At 38.7% G+C, this 27,610-nt stretch overlaps 1 non-coding gene and 1 pseudogene across 1 annotated transcript; both read right to left on the minus strand.

Annotated features, from left to right (window-relative positions):
- Positions 1-311: 311 nt before the first annotated feature.
- LOC140608852 (U6 spliceosomal RNA) lies at positions 312-418 on the minus strand. The gene has a single exon (XR_012010851.1). It is a non-coding gene; the product is annotated as a U6 spliceosomal RNA (small nuclear RNA).
- A 23,338-nt stretch (positions 419-23,756) lies between these two features.
- On the minus strand, positions 23,757-24,903 carry LOC140637939 (ER lumen protein-retaining receptor 1 pseudogene; annotated as a pseudogene).
- Positions 24,904-27,610: the final 2,707 nt, after the last annotated feature.

Here is a 27,610-nt window from a genome sequence, read left to right on the forward strand (position 1 = left end):
CTTAACTTCTTGAGGAATCTCCATAATGTTTTCCACAGTGGCTGTACCAGTTTGCATTCCCACCAACAATGCACAAGTGTTCCTTGACCTGTTGTTTCTTGTGTTCTTGATTTTAGCCGTTCTGGCAGATGTGAGATGGTATCTCATTGTAGTTTTGATTTGCATTTCCTTGATGGTAAGTAATGTTGAGCATCTTCTCTTGTGTTTATTGGCCATCTGGACGTCTTCTTTGGAGAAATATCAGTTTGTATATTCTGTCCATTTTTAAATTGGATTATTTGTTTTTTGGATGTTGAGTTTTATAAGTTCTTAAAAATATAGAATGCTTTACAAACTTGCATGACATTTTTGTGCAGGAGCCATGTTAATTTTTTCTGTATTGTTCCAATTTTCATATATCTGCTGCTGAAGAGAGCACATTCTTTCATAGACTTCTAAATCTTCTGCATGCTCAGCACTTCTACTTACATGTCTTCAACTAAGCAAGTCTTAAGGCTATGCCTATCTTCAAAGGGATTAAGGGAGCACAATCCCCTGTACTCAGGAGAGGAGAATGAGGATATTTATAAATTAGTGTCATGGCAACCACCTGGGCCAGGCCAGCCCAGGCAAACAAAAGCCTACACTCTCAATGTGTATTCCAAAATACAGGTAGATGGTGTGTATTGAGGAATTAACTTTACCCAAAGGGGGTTCTGGCTTTTCTCTCAGCTAGTGGAAGTACTCTCTAAGCCCCTGGAATATCCTGCCTTGATCAAACCCTAGCTTTCTTCTTTATTTTTTCCCACCATCTCCCCCTCCCCTTCACATGTTCCTAAGTCCTCTGTTCCCCAAATATTACTGGCTCCTTTATGCTTCAGCAAGCTCATACACGCTATTTTCTCTGCCTCATCTACCCTACTTGAGCTGCCCAGGGAGACAATCCATCATTCAAAATTTGGCTTGAAATCTCCTTTCCTTCAAAGACATTTCTTTTCCCTGTCAGAAAGTGTTGTTCATTCCTTTCTCTGTGTTTGCATAATATTTTTTATCAGCATGTGTTGTAGACTTTCTATTTGGTTCTAAACAAAAGTAAACACACCTACAATGATGCAGGATGAGAAAAGGCTATAACTGGTCTCCAAAGATGGATCTCAGTGCACTGCAATTCTCTGCTACTCATGTACTTGTGCAGTCCTCTCCCTCATTGACTCTGGACTGGCTATGATTCTGTTAATAGAATGAAGTGGAGATGATGCTGTGCCAATTCTGGGCCCAGCCTTTAGAAGGAAACGCAGCTTCCATTACCTTCTAGAACTTAGCTGCCATGCTGTGAGGAAGCCCAAGCTGCCATATTTTTCTAACCCAAATAGAGAGGAGAAGCCCAACACTACTTGGGGGAAGGAGGAAGACTCAGCCATTCCTGCATCACTGGCAAACTTCCACATGACAATAACCTCCCCTACCATGTGATGCACCTGGCTGGGAAACACCAAGAGGGCCAGCAGAATTGCCCCGTTGAGTTAGGTCAACCCATAGAATTGTAAGGTAATGATATGGCTGCTGTTTTAAGTCACTGAGTATTGGGTTTGGAGGTCATTAGACTGTGAGGATAACAGTAACACAAAACATTAAGCATCCTGGATATTTCCTTTGCATAAAGGAAGAAGATAAAGAAACATTCTAAGCAAGAAGTATGATTTCTGAAACACAAAGGGCAGTTCATCTCATCAAATGCCCGGCTAATAGTGCATCTCTCCTGATTGTTTTCCCTATTAACTAAAGTTTCCAAGAGTCCCATGCTATGTAGCTTTAGTCCTTTAGGGAAAAATTCAATTTATTATAAAAATAAAGACAAAAGACAGGGTCTATGTGGTGAAGATATGAAGGTAAAAATAAATGAATAAATAAAACATTCAGTATTTCTTTTTTTAAAAAAAGATTTTGTTTGAGTAAGCAAGAGAGAGCAAGAGAGCCATTTCTTCCTCCATAGCATTTTCCATAGTGTATATTTATTTTTGTTTGTTATCTGTCTCCCTCCACTAGAGTGTGAGCTCTAAAAACACAGACTTTGTCCACTGCTGTATCCTCAGTGCTGAAAAAAGTGATTGGCATGTACTTGGCACTCAATAAATATTTGTTGAATGGATGGGGGTGGAATGTCTCAAAACTCTACTTGCAGCTAAATAGAAATGCTAAGCAATAAAGTATACTTGATTCTTTTGCTTAGCATCACAGATAATTTTGCCATTATAGTAAGTTTTCTAAAGTGGCTGGGTTTCCTAAGTCATTACATAATTACCTCTTAAGGCTGAGTGAGCATTTAAAAGTGCAATTTCTAAATTGTTTTGCCTATATAACATCTCTGCTATTGACATTATCATTTAGCAAACATTGTGATTTTTTTTAAACACGTCCTAGAAGAAATCAAGCTGCAATAGCACCATAGCATAAAAGGGAAGAGAAGTGGACTTAGTGACAGTTCTAACCCACCCCATGTCAGCCAGATGGCCTTGGTAAAGCCACTTAAGCTCTTTGAGATTTTTTCCTTCACCTGTAAAATGAAGATACCCTACCAAGTCTACCTAATTTGGTATTGTGAGGGTCAAATAAGAAAATATGTAGAAGTGCTTTGAACACCTGAAAAGCATCATGAAAACATAAGGTGGTATAATTATGCCACAGTAATAATCAATCATCAACTTTTTTTTAAAAGTAGGCTCCACAGCTAGCATGAAGTCCAATACAGAGCTTGAACTCACGAACCTGAGATCAAGACCTGAGTTGAAATCAAGAGTCAGATGCTTAACTGATTGAGGGATTGATGACCCTCAGTCATCAACTTTTAAGCACCTGGTATAACTGGGGGACCATGCTAAAGCTGCAGGAGGAGTCTATATTTAAGCTGACAGAGAGGCTTTCCTTTTTGTTGGAGGGATGGGTGCCCCTTAAAAATTTGCTCATCTAACTAATAATGCAATCATCTCCAGAATATGTTTCAGATACAATGTAATTTTTAAAAGAATCAACTGATTCAAATTGTATCTTGACATGCTAATTTATATCAAAGGGGGCTAATGAGCCATAGACCTCTTATTAGTTAGAGGCCACCCCTCAGTGTATGCATGTGTCTGTGTCCTTTTGGACTTTATTCTTCTGTTCATATTGCTTTTTAAAAATTATGTAAGTAATAGGGTAATATTAAAATTATATAGGGTAAAATTTTATAAATAAATTATATTTAAATTTATTTTATTTAGGGGCATGTATCCCTTTAACACACAAACACACACACACACACACACACACTCATGCTCCTAAAACTAATATCTTATTTAATGGTCAAAATTTATAAATATTAAAATTTATAAAACTTTATAAATTTATAAAATTAATAAATTATATATTTAAATTTAAATTTATAAATATTAAAATTATATAAAAATAGGGTAATAAATAATTATAAAAGTGGCTTATTTGGTTGAGTGGCTGACTTTATTTTGGTTCAGGTCATAGTCTCAGGGTCCTGGGATCAAGCCCCTCATCGGGTTCCATGATCAGTATGAGTTTGCTTTCTCCCTCTCTCTCCCTCTCCCTCTGCTCTTCCTTGCCCTTCCCTCATGCTTCTCTTTCTTTGAAATAAATAAATAAAATATTTTAAAAATTATATAAGTACTACATGAATATTTCTACTGGGGAGAAATGTAATATAGAAGTGCACCAAAAAGGAAAAAGTCTTTCGTTCCTTTGCCCATCATATTGGGGTTTATTTGTTTATTTATTTATAAAAATATTTTATTTACTTATTTATTTCAGAGAGGGGGAGCTCAAGTAGGGGGAGGGGCAGAGGGAGAAGCAGAACTGAAGCAGACTCTGTGCTGAGCACAGAGCTCAATGTGAGCTTGGTCCCATGACCCTGAAATCATGAAAAGAGCCAAAATCAAGAGTCACTTAACTGACTGAGCCACCCAGGCACCCCATATTTGGTTTCTTTTAAAATGCACTTTAAATGAATCTCAATAAGAGGAAATAACCATTGAGACAAGAAAAAACTTGAAATCATACATGACTTATAAACAAATAGTAGGGCAGCCCCGGTGGCACAGCAGTTTAGTACCACCTGCAGCCTGGGGTGTGATCCTGGAGACCCAGGATGGAGTCCCAAGGTCGGGCTCCCTGCATGGAGCCTGTGACTCTGCCTCTCTCTCTCTCGCTATGAATAAATAAAATCTTAAAAAATATATATATAGTAGAGACATTGGTAATTTCCTAGGGAAATTCATATTGGCAAAATTGAACTCATTAGAATTAGAAAAATTTTAAAGATCAATTTCCATAGAAGATACAGAAAATTATTAAGTAACTACCCCCCACAGAAAAGCACCAGACCCAGACAATTTCACAGAAAAATTCTACCAAAACATTAATATAGGACACTTAAAAGGAAGGAAAACTTTCTAATTTCTTTTTTTTTTTTAAGATTCTATTTATTTGAGAGAGAGAAAGAGAGCTAGAGAGAGAGGCACAAATGAGGTGAGGAGCAGAAAGAGAAGCAGATTCCCACCTGAGCAGGGAGCTGCATGCAGGCTTTATTCCAGGACTCTGGGATAATGACCTGAGCCAAAGGCAGTCACTGAACTGACTGAGCCACCCAGGTGCCCCTCTAATCTCTTTTATGAAGCAAACATAATACTGATATCTAAACTAGATACACTGCAGAGAAAGAAAACTATTGACCAACATAATGTTCATTGATATAAAAATTTTAAATAAAATATTAGCAAAAAGAATACAATGCCACATTAAGAAAATAAAACATCAAAACCAAGTGGGATTTATTCCAGAAATGCAAACCTGGTTTAATATTTGGAAGTTAGTTAATTCATACCATAATAATAAATCAAAGGAAAAGATCATATTATGTCTGTATAGAAGCTGAGAAAGCCTTTGAATGAATCAATACCCATTTATCATGAAAACACTCAGAAATATAGGAATTAAAGAATACTTTTTAAAAAAGTTTTTATGTAAATTCCAGTTAGTTAACATACAGTGTGATATTAATTTCAGATGTATAATATAGTGATTCAACATTTCCATACAATCTCCAGTGCACATCACAAGTGCTCTCCTTAATCCCCATCATCCATTTAACCCATCCTCCCACCCATCTCCTTTCTGGCAACCATCAGTTCATTCTCTATACTTAAAGAATTTACTTCTTGGGGGATGCCTGGGTGGCTCAGTGGTTGAGAGTCTGCCTTTGACTTAGGGCATGATCCCGGAGTTTCGGGATGCAGTTCCACATCGGGCTTCCTTCACGGAGTCTGCTTCTCCCTCTGCCTGTGTCTCTGCCTCTCTGTCTCTCTCTCTCTCTCTGTCTGTCTGTCTTTCATGAATAAATAAATAAAATAATTTTTAAAAGAGTTTATTTATCTTGCCTCTCTCTTTTTTCCCCTTTGCTCATTTGTTTTGTGTCTTAAATTCCACATATGAGTAAAATCATATGGCATTTGTCTTTCTCTGATCTATTTCTTTCAGCAAAAACTCTCTAGCTCCATTCATGTCATTGAAAATGCAATATTTCATTCCATTTTGATGGCTGAGTAATACTAAAATGCCGTTTTAATATATACCATATTTTCTTTAGCCATTCATCAATTGATAGACACTTGGGCTATTTGCATTTGGCTATTATAGTAATGCTGCTATAAAAACATTAGGGGGCATGTATCCCTTTAACACACACACACACACACACACACACACACACACTCATGCTCCTAAAGCTAATTCCTTATTTAATGATTGAATGCCACCAGCAATGCTTTTAGGACTGGAAATAAGACATGAATGCACACTATCCACTATTATCCAACATTGTACTAGAGGTATTAGCCAATGCAATTAGACAAGAGAAATCAATTAGAGGCATTGGAATGGATAAAGAAGAAGTAAAACTATTTATATTTGCAGATGATATGATACTATACCTGGAAACCCAGAAAAAAATCAATGATAAATTTAATTTACACAATAAAATAATTCAGTGAAGTATATGACATTAACATATAAAAATCAATAGCCTTTATATCCACAAACAATAAACAGAAAACAATGTTAGAGACAACCCTCTTTACTATAAAAACAAACAGGATTAAGTAGTTACAATTAATTTTAACAACAGATGTATAAACACTATATGAGGAAAACTTTTTTTTTTTTACAATTTTATTAATTTATTCATGAGAGACACACAGAGAGAGGCAGAGACACAGGCAGAGGAAGAAGCAGGCTCCACGCAGGGAGCCTGATGTGGGACTCGATCCTGGGACTCTGGGATCATGCCCTAAGCAGATGCTCAACCGCTGAGCCACCCAGGTGTCCCTATATGAGGAAAATCTTAAAGCACTACTTAAGGACAATAAAATAGGTTTGAACAAATAGAAAGACATTCCCTGTTCCCGGATAGAGTGACTGAACATCCCAAAGATGTTAAGTTCTCCCTATGTTAATTTGTAAAGTTAATGCAGTTCCAAGAAAATTATCAGCAAACCGTTTTATACAGTCAGACAAGTTGATACTAAAGTTCATATAGAAAAACAAACATGTAGCAATGGCCAAGAAAACACTGAAAAAGAAAAATGGTTTGGGACTAACTTTACTAGGTATTAATAAATAAATAAAAGTCATTATAATCAAACCAGTATGGTATTGGTGCAAGAATAGGCAAGTGGGCCACTGGAATACAATAAAAGTTAGAATCAGACCCAAATATATATGGAAACAGTGTGTGACAAAGGTGACATCTTAAATCACTAAGGTGAAGATAAAATTTCTAATAAATTTGTTTGACAAAAACTCCATGAATCAAGTCAAAAAACAATTGACAACTGGGGAGAAAATATTCAGAAAATATACATAAACAAGAGGCCAAATATTTTACAATATACAGAACTCTTAAAAACTATGGGACATGATACCCATAATGAAAAAGACAGATAAAAGCAAGTGTTCCTGAAAAAATTAGAATCCTCATATATTGCTGGTGGGAATGTAAAATGGTGTGGTAGCTTTAGAAAACAATTTAGCAGTATTCAAAAAGTTAAACATATAGTTGCTATATGACCCAGCAATTCCATTCCTAGGTATTATCCAAAAGAAATGAAAACATACACCCACATAAAAACTTGTACATGGATGCTCATAGCACCACTCTTAATAATAGCCACAAAATGGAAACAACCCAAATGTCTATGAACTGATGAATGGATAAACAAAATGTGGTTTACACACATCATATATATCCATGGAATAGAATATTATTTAGTCATAAAAAGGAACAAAATATTGATTTACGCTGTAACGTGGATAAGCATTTAAAACATGTGAAGTGTGGGGATCCCTGGGTGGCTCAGCAATTAGGTTTAGTGCCTGCCTTTGGCCCAGGGCATGATCCTAGAGTCCCCAGATGGAGTCCTGCATCGGGCTTCCCGCATGGAGTCTGCTTCTCTCTCTGCCTGTGTCTCTGCCTCTCTCTCTCTATGTCTCTCATGAATAAATAAATAAAGTCTTAAAAAAAAAAACCATGTGAAGTGAAAGAAGCTGGTTGCAAATCCAAGTTGAGGGATGTCCAAAAAAATAATTATTTTTCTTCAAACTGTCAAGATCATGAAAGACAAGGGAACACTGAGGAACTATTATTGACTAGAAGGAAGTATGGATAAATCATGAGTGACAACGTAATGTTCTGTGAGATCCCAGATATGATTTTAGAAGAAAAAAAAAGGTATTACTGAAAAAAATTTGTGGAAAAAAATGTTGTTTATTTATGTAAGTAATTCTACCCCCAATGTGGGGCTCAAGCTCCTGACCCTGAGATCAAGAGCCACATGCCCTATAGACCAAGCCAGCCAGGCACCACAAATTGGTGAAATTTGAATAAGAACTGTAGTTTAGGAGCATCTGGATGGCTCAGTGGTTGAGTATCTGCCTATGGCAGAGGGCATGATCCCGGGGTCCAGGATGGAGTCTCGCATCCGGCTCCCTGTAGGGAGCCTGCTTCACCCTCTGCCTATGTCTCTGCCTCTCTCTCTGTGTCTCTCATGAATAAATAAATAAAATCCTAGAAAAAAAGAACTGTAGTTTACTATAGTTGTAGTAACATTGTACTAAATTAACATTGTACTACTGTTGATTCTGGTTTTGATCATTTTCTGTGGTTATACATTAGAGGGAGATGAGTGAGGGATATATGAAAACTCTCTGTGCTGTTTTTGCAACCTTCCTATAAATCCAAAGTCAGTTCTGGATAAAAAGCATGAAAAATAATATCAACAATAACTGTACTGACACTGTTCTTCAGAATTAATCTCTGACACCAGAAGGAGGAATAGAACTTGAACTAAAGATGTATTTGTCCTTACTTACCTTACTTTGACAATAATTAAGATAAAATGCCATAGCAGAAAGTTTCTGTAGATACAAAACGTATTGACGACCTTTGGCAGAAGCTGATAGTTGGGGCCCTCAACATACCTACAGATCTTAAGTGTGATAAAGAAGGAAGCCATTGGGATCCCTGGGTGGCGCAGCGATTTGGCGCCTGCCTTTGGCCCAGCGCGCGATCCTGGAGACCCGGGATCGAGTCCCACATCGGGCTCCCGGTGCATGGAGCCTGCTTCTCCCTCTGCCTCTGTGCCTCTCTCTCTCTGTGACTATCATAAATAAATAAAAATTAAAAAAAAGAAGGAAGCCATTCCAAGAGACAGCTCAATGACCTTTTATAAGATTTAAGTGCTTGTTGAAGGTATTATCAATCAATTGTTTAATTAAACTGCTTCATTTTAGTCTATTTTGGATTTTATTCAAACAATCCAAATTATATAATTTTTTAAAGATTTTATTTTTCTATGTAATATCTATCCTAATGTGGGACTCGAACTCATGACCCCGAGATCAAGAGTCTAATGCTCCAGCCAGGCACCCTGCCAAATCATGTATTTTTTGTAATAATATATTATTATATATCCCATTTTAAACTTGATTCCAAATCAAGCTGATAATTAATCATTGTGGGCCTAAAATAATGAAACTTATGTCTTTTGTTGTACATAAGAGAGTCAGTATGAGTATCTCAGTAACTCAGTCACTTTTAATACTATGCAGAAAGGAAACACTGCCCAGTGTTCTATGCTTGCTGATGGTGGGGGTCTTAAGGAGTGCTTAGAAGATGGTTTAGCTCTCCCAAATCACCACCTATGTCAACAAAAACAATTCCAGAGGAGAGTAATAATAGCAAAATCCATTTGCATGCATAATTGAAACTTCCTCAATTTTGTGCAAATTTTGTAAAAGTGTTTGCTATTTTGTATTGATATGTAACATATACTCTTTTACATAAAAGCATCATGCTTGCTATGAGAGATAGTATCAAAAAAAAAAAAAAAAGAGAGATAGTATCAAAGCAAGTCTCTTGGCACTGCCTTCCGAAAGGACTGCTTCTCCCAACCCTCTGGTGTGAGAATTCTGGATCCCTTTTCTTTCTATATTACTATGGACATGGCAATCATGAGTTGAAGAGGTTTATCAGGGATGCCTAGGGAGCTCAGTGGTTGAGTGTCTGCCTTTGGCTTAGGTTGTGATCCCAGAGTGTAGAGATCGAGTTTCCCACGGGGAGCCTGCTTCTCCCTCTGCTTGTGTCTCTGCCTCTCTCTGTGTGTGTCTCTCATGAATAAATAAATAAAATCTTTAAACAGAAAAAAAAAGAGGTTTATCAGGTTATTTCCAGTATAATTAGGCTGTGGGCAATGATTAATACCTGGCTATTCAAGTTACAGTCAGCCCAAGAAGAATTTTACTGTGCTCCCATGAATATAAGACTATCTTTATTTTTATTTTTTTAAGATTTTACTTATTTATCTGAGAGAGAGAGAGATAGAGTGAGTGTGTGCACAGAGTGAAGGAGAAGCAGGCTCCCCACTGAGCAGGGAGCCCAATGCGGGGCTCAATCCCTGGACCTGGATCATGACCCAAGCTGAAGGCAGACACCCAGCTGACTGAGCCACCCAGGTGTCCCAAGACTACCTTTTAAAAAAATTTATTTATTTATTTATTTGGGAGAGACAGAGTGAGAGAGAGAAAGTAAGCACAAGCTGGAGGAGAAAGGCAGATAGAGAAGCAGACTCGTCACTGAGCAAGGAACCCTATGTAGGGCTTCATCTCAGGACTCCAGGACCATGACCTGAGCTGAAGGCAGACACCCAGCTGACTGAGCCACCCAGGTCCCCCAACACTATCTTTTCCATGCGGTTTACATGAGCAAATTTACAAGACAAAATTGTATTTATATGGAATTGTAGCCCTCTTGTTACAAAAGGTCTTTTGTTAGCTCAAGTCACATATCAGGGCCTTTGTAGATACAAAGTTGCAAGTGTGCACTGGAGAACATTTCTGTCAGGCTTTTTCAACTTGTGGTACCAGAGCTGGCCACCTGAGTACTCTGGGAGGGTAATAACGCACCCAGACTATGATGGTGCTAAGGCCTGATTCTTCACCCTTCCCTACACCCACACATTCAGCCATGTAACTTTGCAGTGCCCTCACACAGTGCCAGGGTGTAAGTGTCTTGCTTTGACCAGTGGGATGTTAGCAGAAGTGAAGCAACTTTCCGTGAATACATCATTAGGCCTATATACTCTTGTGCTTCTAGCATCCCCAGGAAGATAAACCAGGGCTAGCCCTCTAGCCTCAGGAAGATGACTAACCTGCAGAACTGAACTGCCCCAGTCAAGGGCACAGCTCCCAATCAACCTGCAGTTGCACGAGGAATGCCTTTGTTGAATGCCCTTGAAGTTTGTAGTTATTTGTTATGAAGCTATAGCTAACCTGTACACATATCAATTTAGTTGCAAAGATATAGAAAGATTTGTGGTATACATTAGCCAAGCACATGCCTTGTTCTTCATGTCCCTCATTGGCAACAGGGAGAGAGAAAAATTGAATCAATCTGGGAGGTCAAAATCTTATAGTTGACATTTATGAAAATGAGAATGGCAATATCCAGAGTAAATTTAAAATTTTCTGGTACTAAAGAAAGGCAAGAATCTGCAGATCTAAAATGTCCACAAGTGAAAAGCAAGGTATATAAAAAAAGATGCATACCTGGATATATCAAGGTGAAATTTCAGAATATGAAGGATAAAGAGAAAATCAAAACAAAACAAAACAAACCTTCTGGGGAGTGGGTGAGTGGGGAAGGGTAAGAATCAGTTTGCATTGTACCTTTCATCAATGAAATTACATGCTGAAAAATATTAGAGCAATATTTTCAAAGTTTGATTTTAAAAAAATATAGATAGATGAATATCTAGCCCCAGCTAAATTAGCAGTCCAGTGGAATGACAGGAATAAGCTTCGTTTAATGTGAGGACTCATAAATTTTCTTCCCACAGTTGCTCACTGGAAAAAAAAATTCCAAAGGATATAATCCAGCCAAGTGCTTCCTTAACCTTTGCAGAGTTTAGATAGGAGTACAGATGAAGATTTCCAAATTGTGACATTTCCCTCTCTTTCTTCCTACCACTAGCTCCATCTTTTTCTGCGAGGGAAACCACATCATACATGTAGAACCCTAACCTGCAAGTCCAAGTTCCATCCTACCCTGCCTAACGCAGCCTCCCCCTTGCAAGGCTGCAGGTCTAGCTAGAAGTGTGATCTACACACAGGAGGTAAGGTCCAAAGAAGAGGACTGCACAGGTCCTAGAAGTGGGCTTGGGGCCATGTGGACAGGAAATTCTGAATTCCTAGGTACTCAGAACATGATCTTGAGGGTATGGGCATGAGGTCTGGGTAGTCCTTATGGACTCTTTACACACTTCACTCACTCTTCACCAGCCAAGGGGCTTGGCTGGAGGAAGGCCAGTGGGGCCTTGTAAGCCTTGGGGCCTGTGGCAGAGACACTGTCTAGGTCAAGGAGTAGTACTAAGTCCAGCAAAATGAAAGTTTAATCCCAAGGAAAGACGTAGGGCACCATACGTCAAACAATAGCCAAATATATCATGGGATAGAGCAGACACATGCTTAATAGGATTTAGCATATAACATAACATCAAAAACAACTAGCATTTATTGAGAGCTCACTACATACCATATGTTGCGTGCGCTGCAGCAATACGATCAGGGTCTCGAGGATAAGGGGATGAGGAAAATAAAAGAAAAGTAAAGAGATGGGGACAGGAGGGACACAGTGGATGATGTCCAAGCAGTGCCAGCTTTATTCAAGGTTTTACAACATTTTATAGCATAAGCAAAACAAAGCTAAGAAGGTGTTTATTTTTAGCAGGTTTGTGAAACCCTCCAAAGTTCCCCTTTCTCAGCATGCAAGACAGACTCATGGGTGCCAGAAGACCTTGGTAAATAGATAAGCTTGTTGCTCCAGATGTGCATACTTCAAAGGAATATTAGGTATGGTAAACAGACCAACAAGGACAGCACAGACCCTTATTTACATTTACGACCAGGTCAGAATAAGTTGTATCTATTGTGTTATGTGGGCGATCACGTACAAATGAGCCCTGAGAACCATTCCTCAAGCTCTTTCTCAAGCGTCTACTAACTATTCACCCTTTAGGCTCCCGAGCCTTTTGAGTGAATGAGGGACGCAAGTCGGGGCCTGGTTTGGTTCAGTTACTCCAGCTAGTCCGTGGTCGCCCACAACCATACTCTCACTGACCCCATTTTACTTATGGGAAAACTTAGATTAGGTACAAGGCCCATGTGCACAAAACAATGGCATGGCTGTGTTCTTAACTGCAATATTGTTCTACAATAAAGGTAAAAGCATCTCAATTCAATAGTGAAGGAACACATTTTTCAGTAAATAGTACTGGAAAAATTGGCTCTAAGATTAGCAAAGGTGATATTTGCTGCTGTATCTTTAGTCATTTAACAACATAAAAGACTATTTCTCCCTTAAGGTCTACAATAGGTGATCCTGATAGGTGGTGGCCTTCCTCCAAGCAGTGATTCAGGGATTAAGACTTTTCCCATTTTAGGATACTTCTAACTTCAAAACATAGTTTCCAAGGGTGCATACTTGGCTGCCTCAGCCAGGAGGGGGAAGAAGGTCAAGGATGTGTGTGGGAAGTTTGCATAGGCCAGGCCTAAATGGAGTCCACAATCTCTGTCCACATTTGTTCCCTAGAGCTGAGTCACATGGCCACACTTAACTGCAAAGGCTTAGAAAGGTAGATTACAAAAAAGAAAAGAAAAGAAAAGAAAAGAAAAGAAAAGAAAAGAAAAGAAAAGAAAAGAAAAGAAAAGAAAAGAAAAAAAGAAAGAAAGAAAGAAAGAAAGAAAGAAAGAAAGAAAGAAAGAAAGAAAGAAAGAAAGAAAGAAAGAAAAAAGAAAGGTAGATTAATGTATGTTCAGGAAGGGGATGCCTGGGTGGCTCAGCGGTTGAGTGTCTGCCTTCGGCCTGGGGCCTGATCCCGGGGTCCTGAGATCGAGTCCCACGTGGGGCTCCCTGCATGGAGCCTGCTTCTCCCTCTGCCTCTGTCTCTCATGAGTAAAAAATAAAATCTTTAAAAAAAAATGTATGCCCAGGAAGAAGAAGAAATGGTTTGAGCATCCAGCATATTCTTCCATAGTTCTCCATTTGGATTTTAAAAATAAGCTACATTTATACTTCATATCATACCCATAATAACAAATTTAAGATAGATTAATAAGGTGCACCTAGGTGGCTCAGTGGTTGAGCATCTGCCTCTGGCTCAGGGGTGATCCTGGGGTCCTGGGATCGAGTCCCACATCAGGCTCCCCACAGGGAGTCTGCTTCTTCCTCTGCCTATCTCTGCCTCTTTCTCTCTGTGTCTCTTATGAATAAATAAATAAATAATCTTTTAAGAAAAAGATAGATTAATAAGCTAACACCTTAAAAATGAGCTAACACCAAACTCAACTATGAAAGTATTACAAAAATATTTTTTTTATGGTGTTGGGGCTGGAAAGGCTTTAAGCAAATCACAGAACCCAGAAACTATAAAGGAAAAGACTGGCACATTTAATTATATGTAAACTAAAAACTTCTGAACAACCAAGTGAAAGACAAGTAAACAAGTGAAAGAAGTAAGAGATCAGAAGAAAATATTTACAACATATATATTACTGATAGTATATAAAAATATAGAATGTGCACATACTTATAAAATTATTGAAAAAAGATAACTCAATGGAAAAACACACAAAAGATTTGAACAGTTTGGCAACAATAAAAGTATTCATCATGTTTAGTATTAAAATGCATGCAAGGAAATGTGTACTCTTTTATGCTCTTGGGAGAAATGTAAATTGTCACAGCATTTTGAAGGGGAATTTGACTATATCTATCCGTTAAAAATTTCTATAGCTTTTAACTTAGTAATTATTCAATTATTCAATACAGCAACATTTTCCCCCGTACATAAGATGACATAACTAATTATGTTTATTGCATTATTGTTTAAAATATTAGAAAAAATTAAACAATCTAAATGTCCATCAGTAGAAGAGTAATATGGAATAATATTGTCAAACTACACTATAATACATACCATGGAATACTATGCAGTGAATAAAAAAGATAAGCTGAATGTGTGACATGGAGAAATCTCTAGGATATACTTTTCTAAGTGAAAAAGCAAATTACAAAGCAGTAGAAACAGCTTAAACTCAGTGAGGTTTTTAAGAAAAGCCATAAAATGTACTGTGCATTTTTATGTGCACATGTTTTTAAGTGCATTTTAAGGAGTCTGGAAAGAGATTACTAAACTGACAACAAAGGTTTTGTCTGAGGATGAACATAGGAACTGAATTTAAAAGAATTTAAAAATTGGGTTTTGCTGATGGGAAATCCTTGGTGACTTTTGAAGATCAAATCTCATGGAAGCTGTGATACCAGCAACAACAGTACAGAAGTAAAAGAATGGAGGGAAGTGGAAAGGGGAAGTGAGCATAGAAAGAACCAACACACAAAGTTTCAGAGAAAATGGAATAGAAGTGTATGATGAACAAAAGGCACAAGAAAGGAAGGGTGTGATGATGTGGATGAGCTCAGATCAGCCCATGATGTCTGGAGTCAGAGGGATTTGTGAACAAGATTGCAGCCAGACTTCAAGGTGAATTTGGGGAGTATTTGGGGCTCAGTGGTTGGCTGTGTGGTGGGATGTTACTGATTGAAGTTGGGGGAAATGGCAGGAAGTCTTTGGTTGACTTCATCTTGTTGTAACTATTGGGGATGTAACTATGTATGGTGACAGATAATAGACTTATTGAGGGTGATCATTTTGCAATATATAGAAATATTGAATCATTATATTGTATACCTGAAACTAATATAATGTTATATGTGAGTTATATCTCAATTAAAAAAAAGAGATGGGAAGAATATATTACAAATCACACATCTGATAGCTGACTTGTATACAGTATACATAAAGAACACTCAAAACTAAATAATAAGAAAACTAATGACAAATTAAACAAAATATGTGAAGACATTTCACGAAAGGAGATCTATGGATCAAACAAGCACATAAAAAGATGCTTAACATCATTAATCATTAAGAAAATACAAATTAAAATCACAACAGGATATACCATTATATGTGCAGTGAAATGGCTGGCAAAACGAAAAGGACTGACTATATGCCAGGATGGCAAGATCATGAAGAAATGACAACTCTAATAAACCGATGGTGAGAGAATGTAAAATTAAATAACTACATTGGAAAACTGTTTGGCAATGGACAATTTTTAAAAATCTTACTCCTGGGGATCCCTGGGTGGCTCAGCGGTTTGGCGCCAGCCTTTGGCCCAGGGCGCGATCCTGGAGTCCCGGGATCGAGTCCCGCGTCGGGCTCCCGGCATGGAGCCTGCTTATTCCTCTGCCTGTGTCTCTGCCTCTCTCTCACACTCTCTCTATCATAAATGAATAAATAAAAAATCTTAAAAAAAATCTTACTCCTAAGAATATGTCATCCCACTGCCTTCTGGTTTCTATGGCCCCTGATGAGAAGTCAGCCATTGATATTAGTGAGGATCATGTGTACATGATTTGCTTCTCTCACTATTTTCAAGATTCTTTTTTTTTCAGTTTTGGACAATTTTATTTAAAAATTTTTTAACTTTGAATATAGTTGACAATGTACAACACAGTGATTCAACTTCTCTATACATTCTGCTGTGCTCACCACAAGTACAGCTACCACCTCTTACACAATACTATTAAAATGTCACTGTGCATACTCCCTATGATGTGCTCTTTATTCCTGTGACTCATTCATTCCATAACTGGGAACTTCCATTTCCCACTCCTCTTCACTTCATCCACTTTGCCCAACCACCTTCTCTCTGGCAACCATTAGTTTGTTCTCTGTATTCATAAGACTAATTCTACTGTTTGTTTGTTTAGTCATTTGTTTTGTGCTTTTTATATTCCAAATATGACTGAAATTATATGGTATTTGTCTTCTCAGTCTGATTTATTTTGCTTAGCATAATACTCTCTATGTCTATCCATGCTGTCCTAAATGGCAAGCTCTCATTTTTTATGGATGTGTAATATTCCATTGTACATGTATAGCAATCTTTTTTATCCATTCATGTACTGATGGACACTTAAGTTGTTTCTATATCTTGGCTATTGGAAATAATTCTGCAATAAACATAGGGGTGTATATGTCTTTTCAAATTAGTGTTTTCATTTTCTTTGAGGAAATACCCAGTAGAGAAATTATTGGATCATAGGGTATTTCTCTACTTAATTTTTTGAGGGATCTCCATATTGTCTCCACAGTGGCTGTACCAATTTACATTCCCACCAACAGTGCACAAGGGTTCCTTTTTCTCCACATCTTTGCCAACATTTGTTATTTCTTGTTTTTATTTTAGCCATTCTGACAGTGTGAGGTGTTATCTCATTGTGGTTTTGATTTGCATTTCCCTGAAGGCTACTGATGTGTCTTTTGGCTATCTATATGTCTTTGGAAAAATGTCTATCAGATCGTCTACCTATTTTTCAAATTGGATTGTTTGGGAGTTTCTTAGTATTGAGTTGTATAAATTCTTTATATATTTTGGATATTAACCCCTTATCAAATATATCATTTGCAAATATATTCTTCCATTCAATAGGTTGCCTTTTTGTTTTGCTGATGGTTTCTTTCACTGTATTAAAGCTTTTTATTTTGATGTAGTCCCAATTTTTTATTTTTGCTGTTGTTTCCCTTGCCTTAGGAGAAATATCTAGAAAAATGTTTCTGTGACTGAAGTCAGCAAAATTACTGCCTGTGTTCTCTTCTATAATTTTTAACTGAAGTATAAATAACATACAGTGTATATTAGTTTCAGATGTACAATACAGTGATTCAGCGATTCTATACATTACAATGCTCATCACAATAACTGTACTCTTAATCCCTTTTACCTATTTCACTCATCACCCCACCCACCTCTTTTCTGGCAACCACCAGCTCGTTATTGTATTTAAGAGTCTGTTTTTTTGTCTCTTGCTTTGTTTCTTAAATTCCACGTGTGAGGGAAATCATAGTATTGTCTTTCTCTGACTTATTTCACTAAGCATTATACCCTCTTCATCTACCTATTTGTTGCAAATGGCAAAATTTTATTCTTATGATGGCTGAGTAATATTCCATTTTACATAACATACCACAATTTCCTTGTTCATTTATTTTTTTAATATTTTATTTATTTATTCATGAGAGACACACAGAGAGAGGCAGAGACATAGGCAGAGTGAGAAGCAGGCTCCATACAAGGAGCCCGATGTGGGACTCAATCCTGGAACTCTGGGATTGTGACCTGACTCAAAAGCAGATGTTCAACTGCTGAGCCACCCAGGCATCCCTGTTCATTCATTTATTGATGAACATTTGGATTGCTTTTATATCTTGTCTATTGTAAACAATTTTGCAATAAACATAGGGAGGCATTTATCTTCTCAAATTAGTGTTTTTGTTTTCTTTGGATATATAACCAGTAACAAAATTACTGGATGGTTTTTTTTAATAATAAATTTATTTTTTATTGGTGTTCAATTTGCCAACATACAGAATAACACCCAGTGCTCATCCCATCAAGTGCCCCCCTCAGTGCCTGTCACCCATTCACCCCCACCCCCACCCTTCTCCCCTTCTACTACCCCTAGTTCATTTCCCAGAGTTAAGAGTCTTTATGTTCTGTCTCCCTTTTTGATATTTCCTACCCATTTCTTCTCCCTTCCCTTCTACTCTCTTTCACTATTATTTATATTCCCCAAATGAATGAGAACATATGTTTGTCCTTCTCCGATTAACTCATTTCACTCAGCATAATACCCTCCAGTTCCATCCACGTTGAAGCAAATGGTGACTATTTGTCATTTCTAATGGCTGAGTAATATTCCATTGTATACATAAACCACATCTTCTTTATCCATTCATCTTTCGTTGGACACCGAGGCTCCTTCCACAGTTTGGCTATTGTGGACATTGCTGCTAGAAACATCGGGGTGCAGGTGTCCCAGTGTTTCACTGCATCTGTATCTTTGGGGTAAATCCCCAACAGTGCAATTGCTGGGTCGTAGGGCAGGTCTATTTTTAACTCTTTGAGGAACCTCCAAATAGTTTTCCAGAGTGGCTGCACCAGTTCACATTCCCACCAACAGTGTAAGAGGCTTCCCTTTTCTCCGCATCCTCTCCATTTGTGGTTTCCTGCCTTGTTAATTTTCCCCATTCTCACTAGTGTGAGGTGGTATCTCATTGTGGTTTTGATTTGTATTTCCCTGATGGCAAGTGATGCGGAGCATTTTCTTGTGTGCGTGTTGGTCATGTCTATGTCTTCCTCTGTGAGATTTCTGTTCATGTCTTTTGCCCATTTCATGATTGAATTGTTTGTTTGCTGTTGAGTTTAATAAGTTCTTTATGGATCTTGGAAACTAGCCCTTTATCTGATACATCATTTGCAAATATCTTCTCCCATTCTGTAGGTTGTCTTTTCGTTTTGTTGACTGTATCCTTTGCTGTGCAAAAGCTTCTTATCTTGAGGAAGTCCCAATAGTTCATTTTTGCTTTTGTTTATTTTGCATTCGTGGATGTATCTTGCAAGAAGTTACAGTGGCCGAGTTCAAAAAGGGTGTTGCCTGTGTTCTTCTCTAGGATTTTGATGGAATCTTGTCTCACATTTAGATCTTTCATCCATTTTGAGTTTATCTTTGTGTATGGTGCAAGAGAGTGGTCTAGTTTCATTCTTCTGCATGTGGATGTCCAATTTTCCCAGCACCATTTATTGAAGAGACTGTCTTTCTTCCAATGGATAGTCTTTCCTCCTTTATCGAATATTAGTTGCCCATAAAGTTCAGGGTCCATTTCTGGATTCTCTATTCTGTTCCACTGATCTATGTGTCTGTTTTTGTGCCAGTACCACACTGTCTTGATGACCACAGCTTTGTAGTACAACCTGAAATCTGGCATTGTGATGCCCCCAGCTATGGTTTTCTTTTTTAAAATTCCCCTGGCTATTCGGGGTCTTTTCTGATTCCACACAAATCTTAAAATAATTTGTTGTAACTCTCTGAAGAAAGTCCATGGTATTTTGATAGGTATTGCATAAACGTGTAAATTGCCCTGGTAACATTGACATTTCACAGTATTAATTCTTCCAATCCATGAGCAGGGAATATTTTTCCATCTCTTTGTGTCTTCCTCAATTTCTTTCAGAAGTGTTCTATAGTTTTTAGGGTATAGATCCTTGACCTCTTTGGTTAGGTTTATTCCTAGGTATCTTATGCTTTTGGGTGCAATTGTGAATGGGATTGACTCCTTATTTTCTCTTTCTTCAGTCTCATAGTTAGTGTATAGAAATGCCACTGACTTCTGGGCATTGATTTTGTATCCTGCCACACTGCCAAATTGCTGTATGAGTTCTAGCAATCTTGGGGTGGAGTCTTTTGGGTTTTCTATGTCGAGTATCATGCCATCGGCAAAGAGGGAGAGTTTGACTTCTTTGCCAATTCGAATGCCTTTAATGTCTTTTTGTTGTCTGATTGCTGAGGCTAGGACTTCCAGTACTATGTTGAATAGCAGTGGTGAGAGTGGACCTCCCTGTCTTGTTCCTGATCTTAGGGGAAAGGCTCCCAGTGCTTCCCCATTGAGAATGATATTTGCTGTGGGCTTTTCATAGATGGCTTTTAGGATGTTGAGGAATGTTCCCTCTATCCCTACACTCTGACGAGTTTTGATCAGGAATGGATGCTGTATTTTGTCAAATGCTTTCTCTGCATCTAATGAGAGGATCATATGGTTCTTGGTTTTTCTCTTGCTGATATGATGAATCACATTGATTGTTTTACGAGTGTTGAACCAGCCTTGTTTCCTGGGATGAAATCCTACTTGGTCATGGTGAATAATTTTCTTAATGTACTGTTAGATCCTACTGGCTAGTATCTTGTTGAGAATTTTTGCATCCATGTTCATCAGGGATATTGGTCTGTAATTCTCCTTTTTGGTGAGGTCTTTGTCTGGTTTGGGAATTAAGGTGACGCTGGCCTCATAGAACAAATTTGGAAGTACTCCATCTCTTTCTATCTTTCCAAACAGCTTTAGTAGAATAGGTATGGTTTCTTCTTTAAACGTTTGATAGAATTCCCCTGGGAAGCCATCTGGCCCTGGACTTTTGTGTCTTAGGAGGTTTTTGATGACTGCTTCAATTTCCTCCCTGGTTATTGGCTTGTTCAGGTTTTCTATTTCTTCCAGTTCTAGTTTTGGTAGTTTGTGGCTTTCCAGAAATGTGTCCATTTCTTCTAGATTGCCTAATTTATTGGCGTATAGCTGCTCATAATATGTTTTTAGATTCGTTTGTATTTCCTTGGTGTTGGTAGTGATCTCTCCTTTCTCATTCATGATTTTATTAATTTGAGTCTTCTCTCTCTTCTTTTTAATAAGGCTGGCTAATGGTTTATCTATCTTATTAATTCTTTCAAAGAACCAACTCCTGGTTTTGTTGATCTGTTCCACAGTTCTTCTGGTCTCGATTTCATTGAGTTCTGCTCGAATCTTTATTAACTCTCTTCTTCTGCTGGGTGTAGGATCTATTTGCTGTTTTTTCTCTAGCTCCTTTAGGTGTAAGGTTAGCTTTTGTATTTGAGTTCTTTCCAGTTTTCGGAGGGATGCTTGTATTCCGATGTATTTCCCCCTCAGAACTGCTTTTGCTGCATCCCAAAGATTTTGAATGGTTGTATCTTCATTCTCATTAGTTTCCATGAATCTTTTTAATTCTTCCTTAATTTCCTGGTTGACCCTTTCATCTTTTAGCAGGATGTTCCTTAACCGCCACGTGTTTGAAATCCTTCCAAACTTCTTGTTGTGATTTAGTTCTAATTTCAAGGCATTATGGTATGAGAATACGCAGGGGATGATACCAATCTTTTGGTATCAGTTCAGACCTGATTTGTGACCCAGTATGTGGTCTATTCTGGAGAAAGTTCCATGTGCACTTGAGAAGAATGTGTATTCAGTTGAGTTTGGATGTAAAGTTCTGTAGATATCTGTGAAATCCATCTGGTCCAGTGTATCATTTAAAGCTCTCGTTTCTTTGGAGATGTTGTGCTTAGAATACCTATCGAGTGTAGAAAGTGCTAGATTGAAGTCACCAAGTATAAGTGTATTATTATCTAAGTATGTCTTAACTTTGGTTATTAATTGATTGATATATTTGGCAGCTCCCACATTTGGGGCATATATATTGAAGATTGGTAAGTCCTCTTGTTGGATAGATCCTTTAAGTATGATATAGTGTCCCTCTTCATCTCTCACTACAGTCTTCGGGGTAAATTTTTGTTTATCTGATATGGCCTCCCCTGCTTTCTTTTGAGGACCATTTGAATGGTAAATGGTTTTCCAACCTTTTATTTTTAGGCTGTAGGTGTCCTTCTGTCTAAGATGAATCTCTTGTAGACAGCAAATAGGTGGGTCCTGCTTTTTTATCCAGTCTGACACCCTGTGCCTTTTGATGGGGTCATTAAGCCCATTCACGTTCAGAGTTACTATTGAAAGATATGAGCTTAGTGTCATCATGATAACTATTCAGTCCTTGTTTTTGTGGATTGTTCCACTGGACTTCTTCTTAAAGGGGAATTTTAAGAGTCCCCCTTAAAATTTCTTGCAGAGCTGGTTTGGACGTCACATATTCTTTCAGTTCCTGCCTGTCTTGGAAGGTCTTCATCTCTCCTTCCATTTTGAATGAGAGCCTTGCTGGATAAAGTATTCTTGGTTGCATGTTTTTCTCATTTAGGACCCTGGATATATCCTGCCAGCCCTTTCTGGCCTGCCAGGTCTCTGTGGAGAGGTCTGCTGTTACCCTAATACTCCCCCCATAAAAGTCAGGGATTTCTTGTCTCTTGCTGCTTTAAGGATCTTCTCTTTATCTTTGGAATTTGCAAGTTTAACTATTAAATGTTGAGGTGTTCAACGTTTTTTATTAATTTTAGGGGGGATCTCTCTATTTCCTGGATCTGAATGCCTGTTTCCCTTCCCAGATTAGGAAAATTTTCAGCTATGATTTGTTCAAATACATATTCTGGCCCTCTGTCCCTTTTGGCGCCCTTGGGAACCCCAATTAAATGTAGGTTTTTCTTCCTCAGGCTGTCATTTATTTCCCTTATTCTAATCTCATGGTCTTTTGTTTGTCTCTTTTTTCCTCAGTTTCCCTCTTTGCCATCAACTTGTCTTCTATGTCACTCCCTGGTTCTTCCACCTCGTTAACCCTCCTCGTTAGGACTTCTAGTTTAGATTGCATCTCATTTAATTGATTTTAAATTTCTGCCTGATTAGATCTAAATTCTGCAGTCATGAAGTCTCTTGAGTCCTTTATGCTTTTTTGTAGAGCCACCAGTAGCTTTATAATAGTGCTTCTGAAAAAAAAAAATAGTGCTTCTGAATTGGCTTTCTGACATTGAATTGTAATCCAAATTTTGTAATTCTGTGGGAGAGAGGACTGTTTCTGATTCTTTCTTTTGAGGTGAGGTTTTCCTTCTAGTCATTTTGCTCAGTGCAGAGTGGCCAAAAACAAGTTGTATTGGGAAAAGGAGAAAAAGAGAGGAGAGAAAGAAGGAAAGAAAAGAGAAAAAGAAAAAAGAGAAAAGGAAGAAAAAAGAAGAAAAAGATAAAGAAAAGGAAAGAAAGCGGGGAAAAGGGTGGGGGAAGCAAACAAAAAGCAAAAAGCAAACAAACAAACAAACAAAACACCGGGGAGTATCTTCTGATTCTGTATACTTTAAGTCCCTTGATTCCGGGCAGCCCGGGTGGCGCAGCGGTTAGCGCCACCTTCAGCCCGGGGGTGTGATTCTGGAGACCCGGGTTTGAGTCCCGCTTCAGGCTCCCTGCATGGAGCCTGCTTCTTTCTCTGCCTGTGTCTCTGCCTCTCTTTTGCTCTCTCTGAATTAATTAATAAATATATATATATATAAAAGTCCCTTGACTTCCCCTGGAACTTGTCTGTCTAGCTGGTCTTCTGGCGGAGGGGCCTGTTGTGCTCATTTTCAGGTGTTAGCACTTGTGGGAGCTGCTCAGCCCCCTGCCTGGTGCAGGGCTCAGTGAGTAATGTTTATCCTGTTTATCCTGTGAGGGCCACCATGATGCTCAGTGGGGGTTGTTTACCCCGTGAGGCCCCTGGAAGAACAACCACAGTGGCGGGGCCAGCTCTGGAGCCCTGGATTCAGCTCCCGCAGTAACTACAGAGCTCTCCGTCTGCAGTCTCCCCATTCCTGAACTTTGAGGGGGGTTTGGTGGGGGAGGCTGTGTTCATGGCTATGGTGGGAGGTCAGACAGGTGAGTGTCTGCAGATTTAGTGTTTGGCAACTGGCGAGGCTGGGAGGCTGGAGGGTAGGATCTGGGTGAGCCGCTTGGAGGAGGGCAAAGATATGTGACCCTGCCCCATGGGACACTCAAAAACAGTTTATAAAAATTGGGGGCCAGAGAGTAGAAGAGAACGGAGTCATCAGAATTGAAAACTAAACAGTGGAAAGATTTTTCTTTTCTAAAAGGCAAAAAACTACAAACACCCCAGGTCCTGAGCTCCCCAAGACTTGGGTCCTCCACCACCCCCCTGAAGCCTGGCAGGAGGGGGGCTGGGGAGTGCGGAGAGGTTGGGTCTTTAAAAAGTCACCCCTGGACAGGAAGGGAAGGCTCTTGTCTTTCGCTGTCTTCCTCTGCGTCTCTCGGGCTGCTGAGGAGAGGGATGGCCGAGCCCAGGGCTACGCCGGCAAACTCAGCTTCTTCCCCTTCAGGACTTTGGTGATGTAGAGGTAGAAGAAATCGCAGTAGAGGACAGTCTGGACTAGGCCTGCTACGATGGCAATGAGGTCGAAGAAGCCCTCGAAGTGGTAGCGCCAGATCCAGTTGCAGAGATAAAGCGTGCGGTAGACGCCCAGAGCAAACAGGTAGTGGCTGGTGATGGTCTCTGCCTTCCCCGTCTTGCTCACCGTGAACAGCTGTGGCAGGATGGCTACCGACTCCAGGTAGATGGAGAAGGTCCAGAGGATCTCTAGAGGGTAAAGTCATGGTTGACCAGGAATGCCAGGATGGCCGTGGGAACAACGAGGAACTCCACTCGGAATGTGTCATGGTTCCCATCATAAGTGGCTTTGAACTTGCTGTAAATCATCCAGACTGTGGTGAAGGAACAGGCAATGTAGACCACCTTCATGTACGTGTTGTACAGTGAGATGTAGTTGGTGAGGAGGTCCAGGTACCGGGCAGTGAACACCACAGCAAACAGGACCTGGCTCTTCCCTGAAATCCCGGCACAAGAGCGGGACTTCCAGATTTTAAGCAGTAGCAAGATGATGGCTAGGAGGTGGGAGAGGTCTCCCAGGAATCAGAAGAGATTCATGCTTTGGGGGGGTCTGGCAGGGCTGGGCTGGTGGAAGGTAGGCTGGGCTGGTTTGCCCCCCGGGGCTGATGTTCTGGCCGGGTGGCTGGGCTCAAGTGGGCTCCATTCCGGGGAGGGGGCTCTGGGAGGGGGAGCCGAGGCCGGAGCTGGTCACTCATTGTGGGTTTTTAAAAAAGATTTTATTTATTTGAGAGAGAGAGACAATCTTTGTCCACAATGATAGTGAGAGAGAGAGAGAGAGAGGGAGAGAGAGAGAGAGAGTGAGAGAACATGAGCAGGGAGGAGAGGGAGCCCAGTGCAGGGTTTGATCATGCCCTGAGCCAAAGGCAGATGCTTTACTGACTGAGTCATGCAGGTATTTATTCCTCTTGTGGTTTTAATTTGCATTTTCCTGATGATGAGTGATGTTGAGCATCTTTTCATATGTCTGTTGGCCATCTGTGTGTCTTCTCTGGGAAAATGGCTATTCAGGTCCTCTGCCTAACTTTAATTGGATTATTTGACTTTTGTTGCTTAGTCTTTATATATTTAGGATATTAACCTCTTTTTGAATATGCCATTTGCAAATGCATTCTCCCAGTTCACTAGGTTGCTTTCTTGTTTTGTTGATAGTTTTCTTCAGTGTACAAAAATTTTTTATTTTGAGGTAGTTCCAATAGTTTAATTTTGCTTTTGTTTCCCTTGCCTTAGGACATATGTCTAGAAAACTGTCTCTACAGCTGATGTCAAAGAAATTACTGCCTAAACTGTTTTCTAGGAATTTTATGATTTCAGGTCTCACAGTTAGGTCTTTAATTTATTTTGAGGGTTTTTTTTTGGGGGGGGTATTCTGTGTATTTTGGTGTGAGAAAGTCATCCAGTTTTATTTTTTTGTTTGTAGCTGTCCAGTTTTCCCTGCACAATTTATTGAAGAGACTGCCTTTTCCCCATTGTATAGTCTTGCCTCCTTTTTCATAGATTTTTTAAAATTTTTTTAAATTTTTATTTATTTATGATAGTCACAGAGAGAGAGAGAGAGGCAGAGACACAGGCAGAAGGAGAAGCAGGCTCCATGCACCGGGAGCCCGATGTGGGATTCGATCCCGGGTCTCCAGGATCGCGCCCTTGGGCCAAAGGCAGGCGCCAAACCGCTGCGCCACCCAGGGATCCCTCCTTTTTCATAGATTAATTGACCATTAAATATGGGTTTATTTCTGGGATCTGTTCAGTTCTATTGATCTATGTATCTATTTTCTTGTATTAATACTGTACTATTTTGAATATTATAGCTTTGTAGTATATCTTGAAATATGGAATTGTGATACCTCCAGCTTTGTTCTTCTTTCTCATGATTGCTTTGACTATTCAGGGTCTTTTGTGATCCCATGCAAATTTTAGTATTATTTGTTCTAGTTCTGTGAAAAATGCTGTTGATATTTCAATAAGGATTGCGTTGAAACTGTAGATTGCTCTGGGTAGTGTGGGCATTTTAACAATTCTTCCAATCCATGAACGTGGAATATCTTTCCATTTGTTTGTGTCATCTTTAATTTTTTTATCAATATTTTATAGTTTTCAGAGTATAGGTCTTTCACCCCCTTGGTTAAGTTTATTCCTAGGTATTTTATTCTTTTGGTGCAATTGTAAATAGCATTGTTTTCTTAATTTCCCCATTACTTCAAATTAGTGTTTGGGAACACTACTAATTTCTGGGTATTAATTTTGTATCCTGGAGCTTTACTGAATTCATTTGTTACTTCTTTTTTTTTGGTGGAGTGATTATTCTTTTTAATTTTTTAAAAAAAATTTTGTGATTAGTTTTTTAAATGTATAGTATCATCTCATCTGCAAATAGTAACATTACAACTTTTTCCTCACCAATATATATGACTCTTTCTTGTCTGATTGCTGTGGCTAAGACTGCCAATACTATGATGAATAAAAGTGGTGAGAATAGATATGTTTGTCTTGTTCCTGATCTCAGAGGGAAAGCTGTGTTTTTCACCTTTAAGTATGATGTTAACCGTGGATTTTTCATATATGGCCTTTATTTTGTTGAGGTATATTCCTTCTAAATTCACTCTGTTGAGAATTTTTATAATGAATTAACCCTGAATTTTATCATGTCTTTTCTGCATCTATTGAGATAATAATTTGATTTTTTTTAATAATTTGATTTTTATCCTTTGTTTTGTTGTTGTGCTGTATCATGTTGACTTATTTGTGAATATTGAACTGTTCTTACATCCCTGGTATAATTCCCAGTTGATCATGGCGAATGATTCTTTAAATGTGTTGTTGAATGCAGTTTGCTAATATTTTGTTAAGGACTTTTGCATCTCTGTCCATCAGGGATATTGGTCTATAGTTTTCTTTTTTGTGTAGTGTCTTCATCTGGTTTTGGTATGAAGGATTGCTGGCCTTGTAGAATATATTTGGATGATTTCCTTCTTCTATTTTTCGGAATAGTTTGAAGAGAATAAGTATTAACTCTCATTGACATGTTTGGTAGAATTTGCCTGTGAATCCATCTGGTCCTGGATTTTATTTTATTGGTAGTTAATTGATTGCTTTTAGATTTATTTATTTAAGTAATCTCTACACCCAACATGGGGCTTAAACTCACAACTCTGAGATTGTGGAGAAGCCTACTTTTCTGACTGAGCCAGCTAGGCATGCCAATAATTGATTATTGACTCAGTTTTGTTCCTGGTAATTGGTCTGTTTT

The sequence above is a fragment of the Canis lupus genome, chromosome 1 (genome assembly GCF_048164855.1).
Source record: "Canis lupus baileyi chromosome 1, mCanLup2.hap1, whole genome shotgun sequence".
Lineage (NCBI taxonomy): Eukaryota > Metazoa > Chordata > Mammalia > Carnivora > Canidae > Canis > Canis lupus.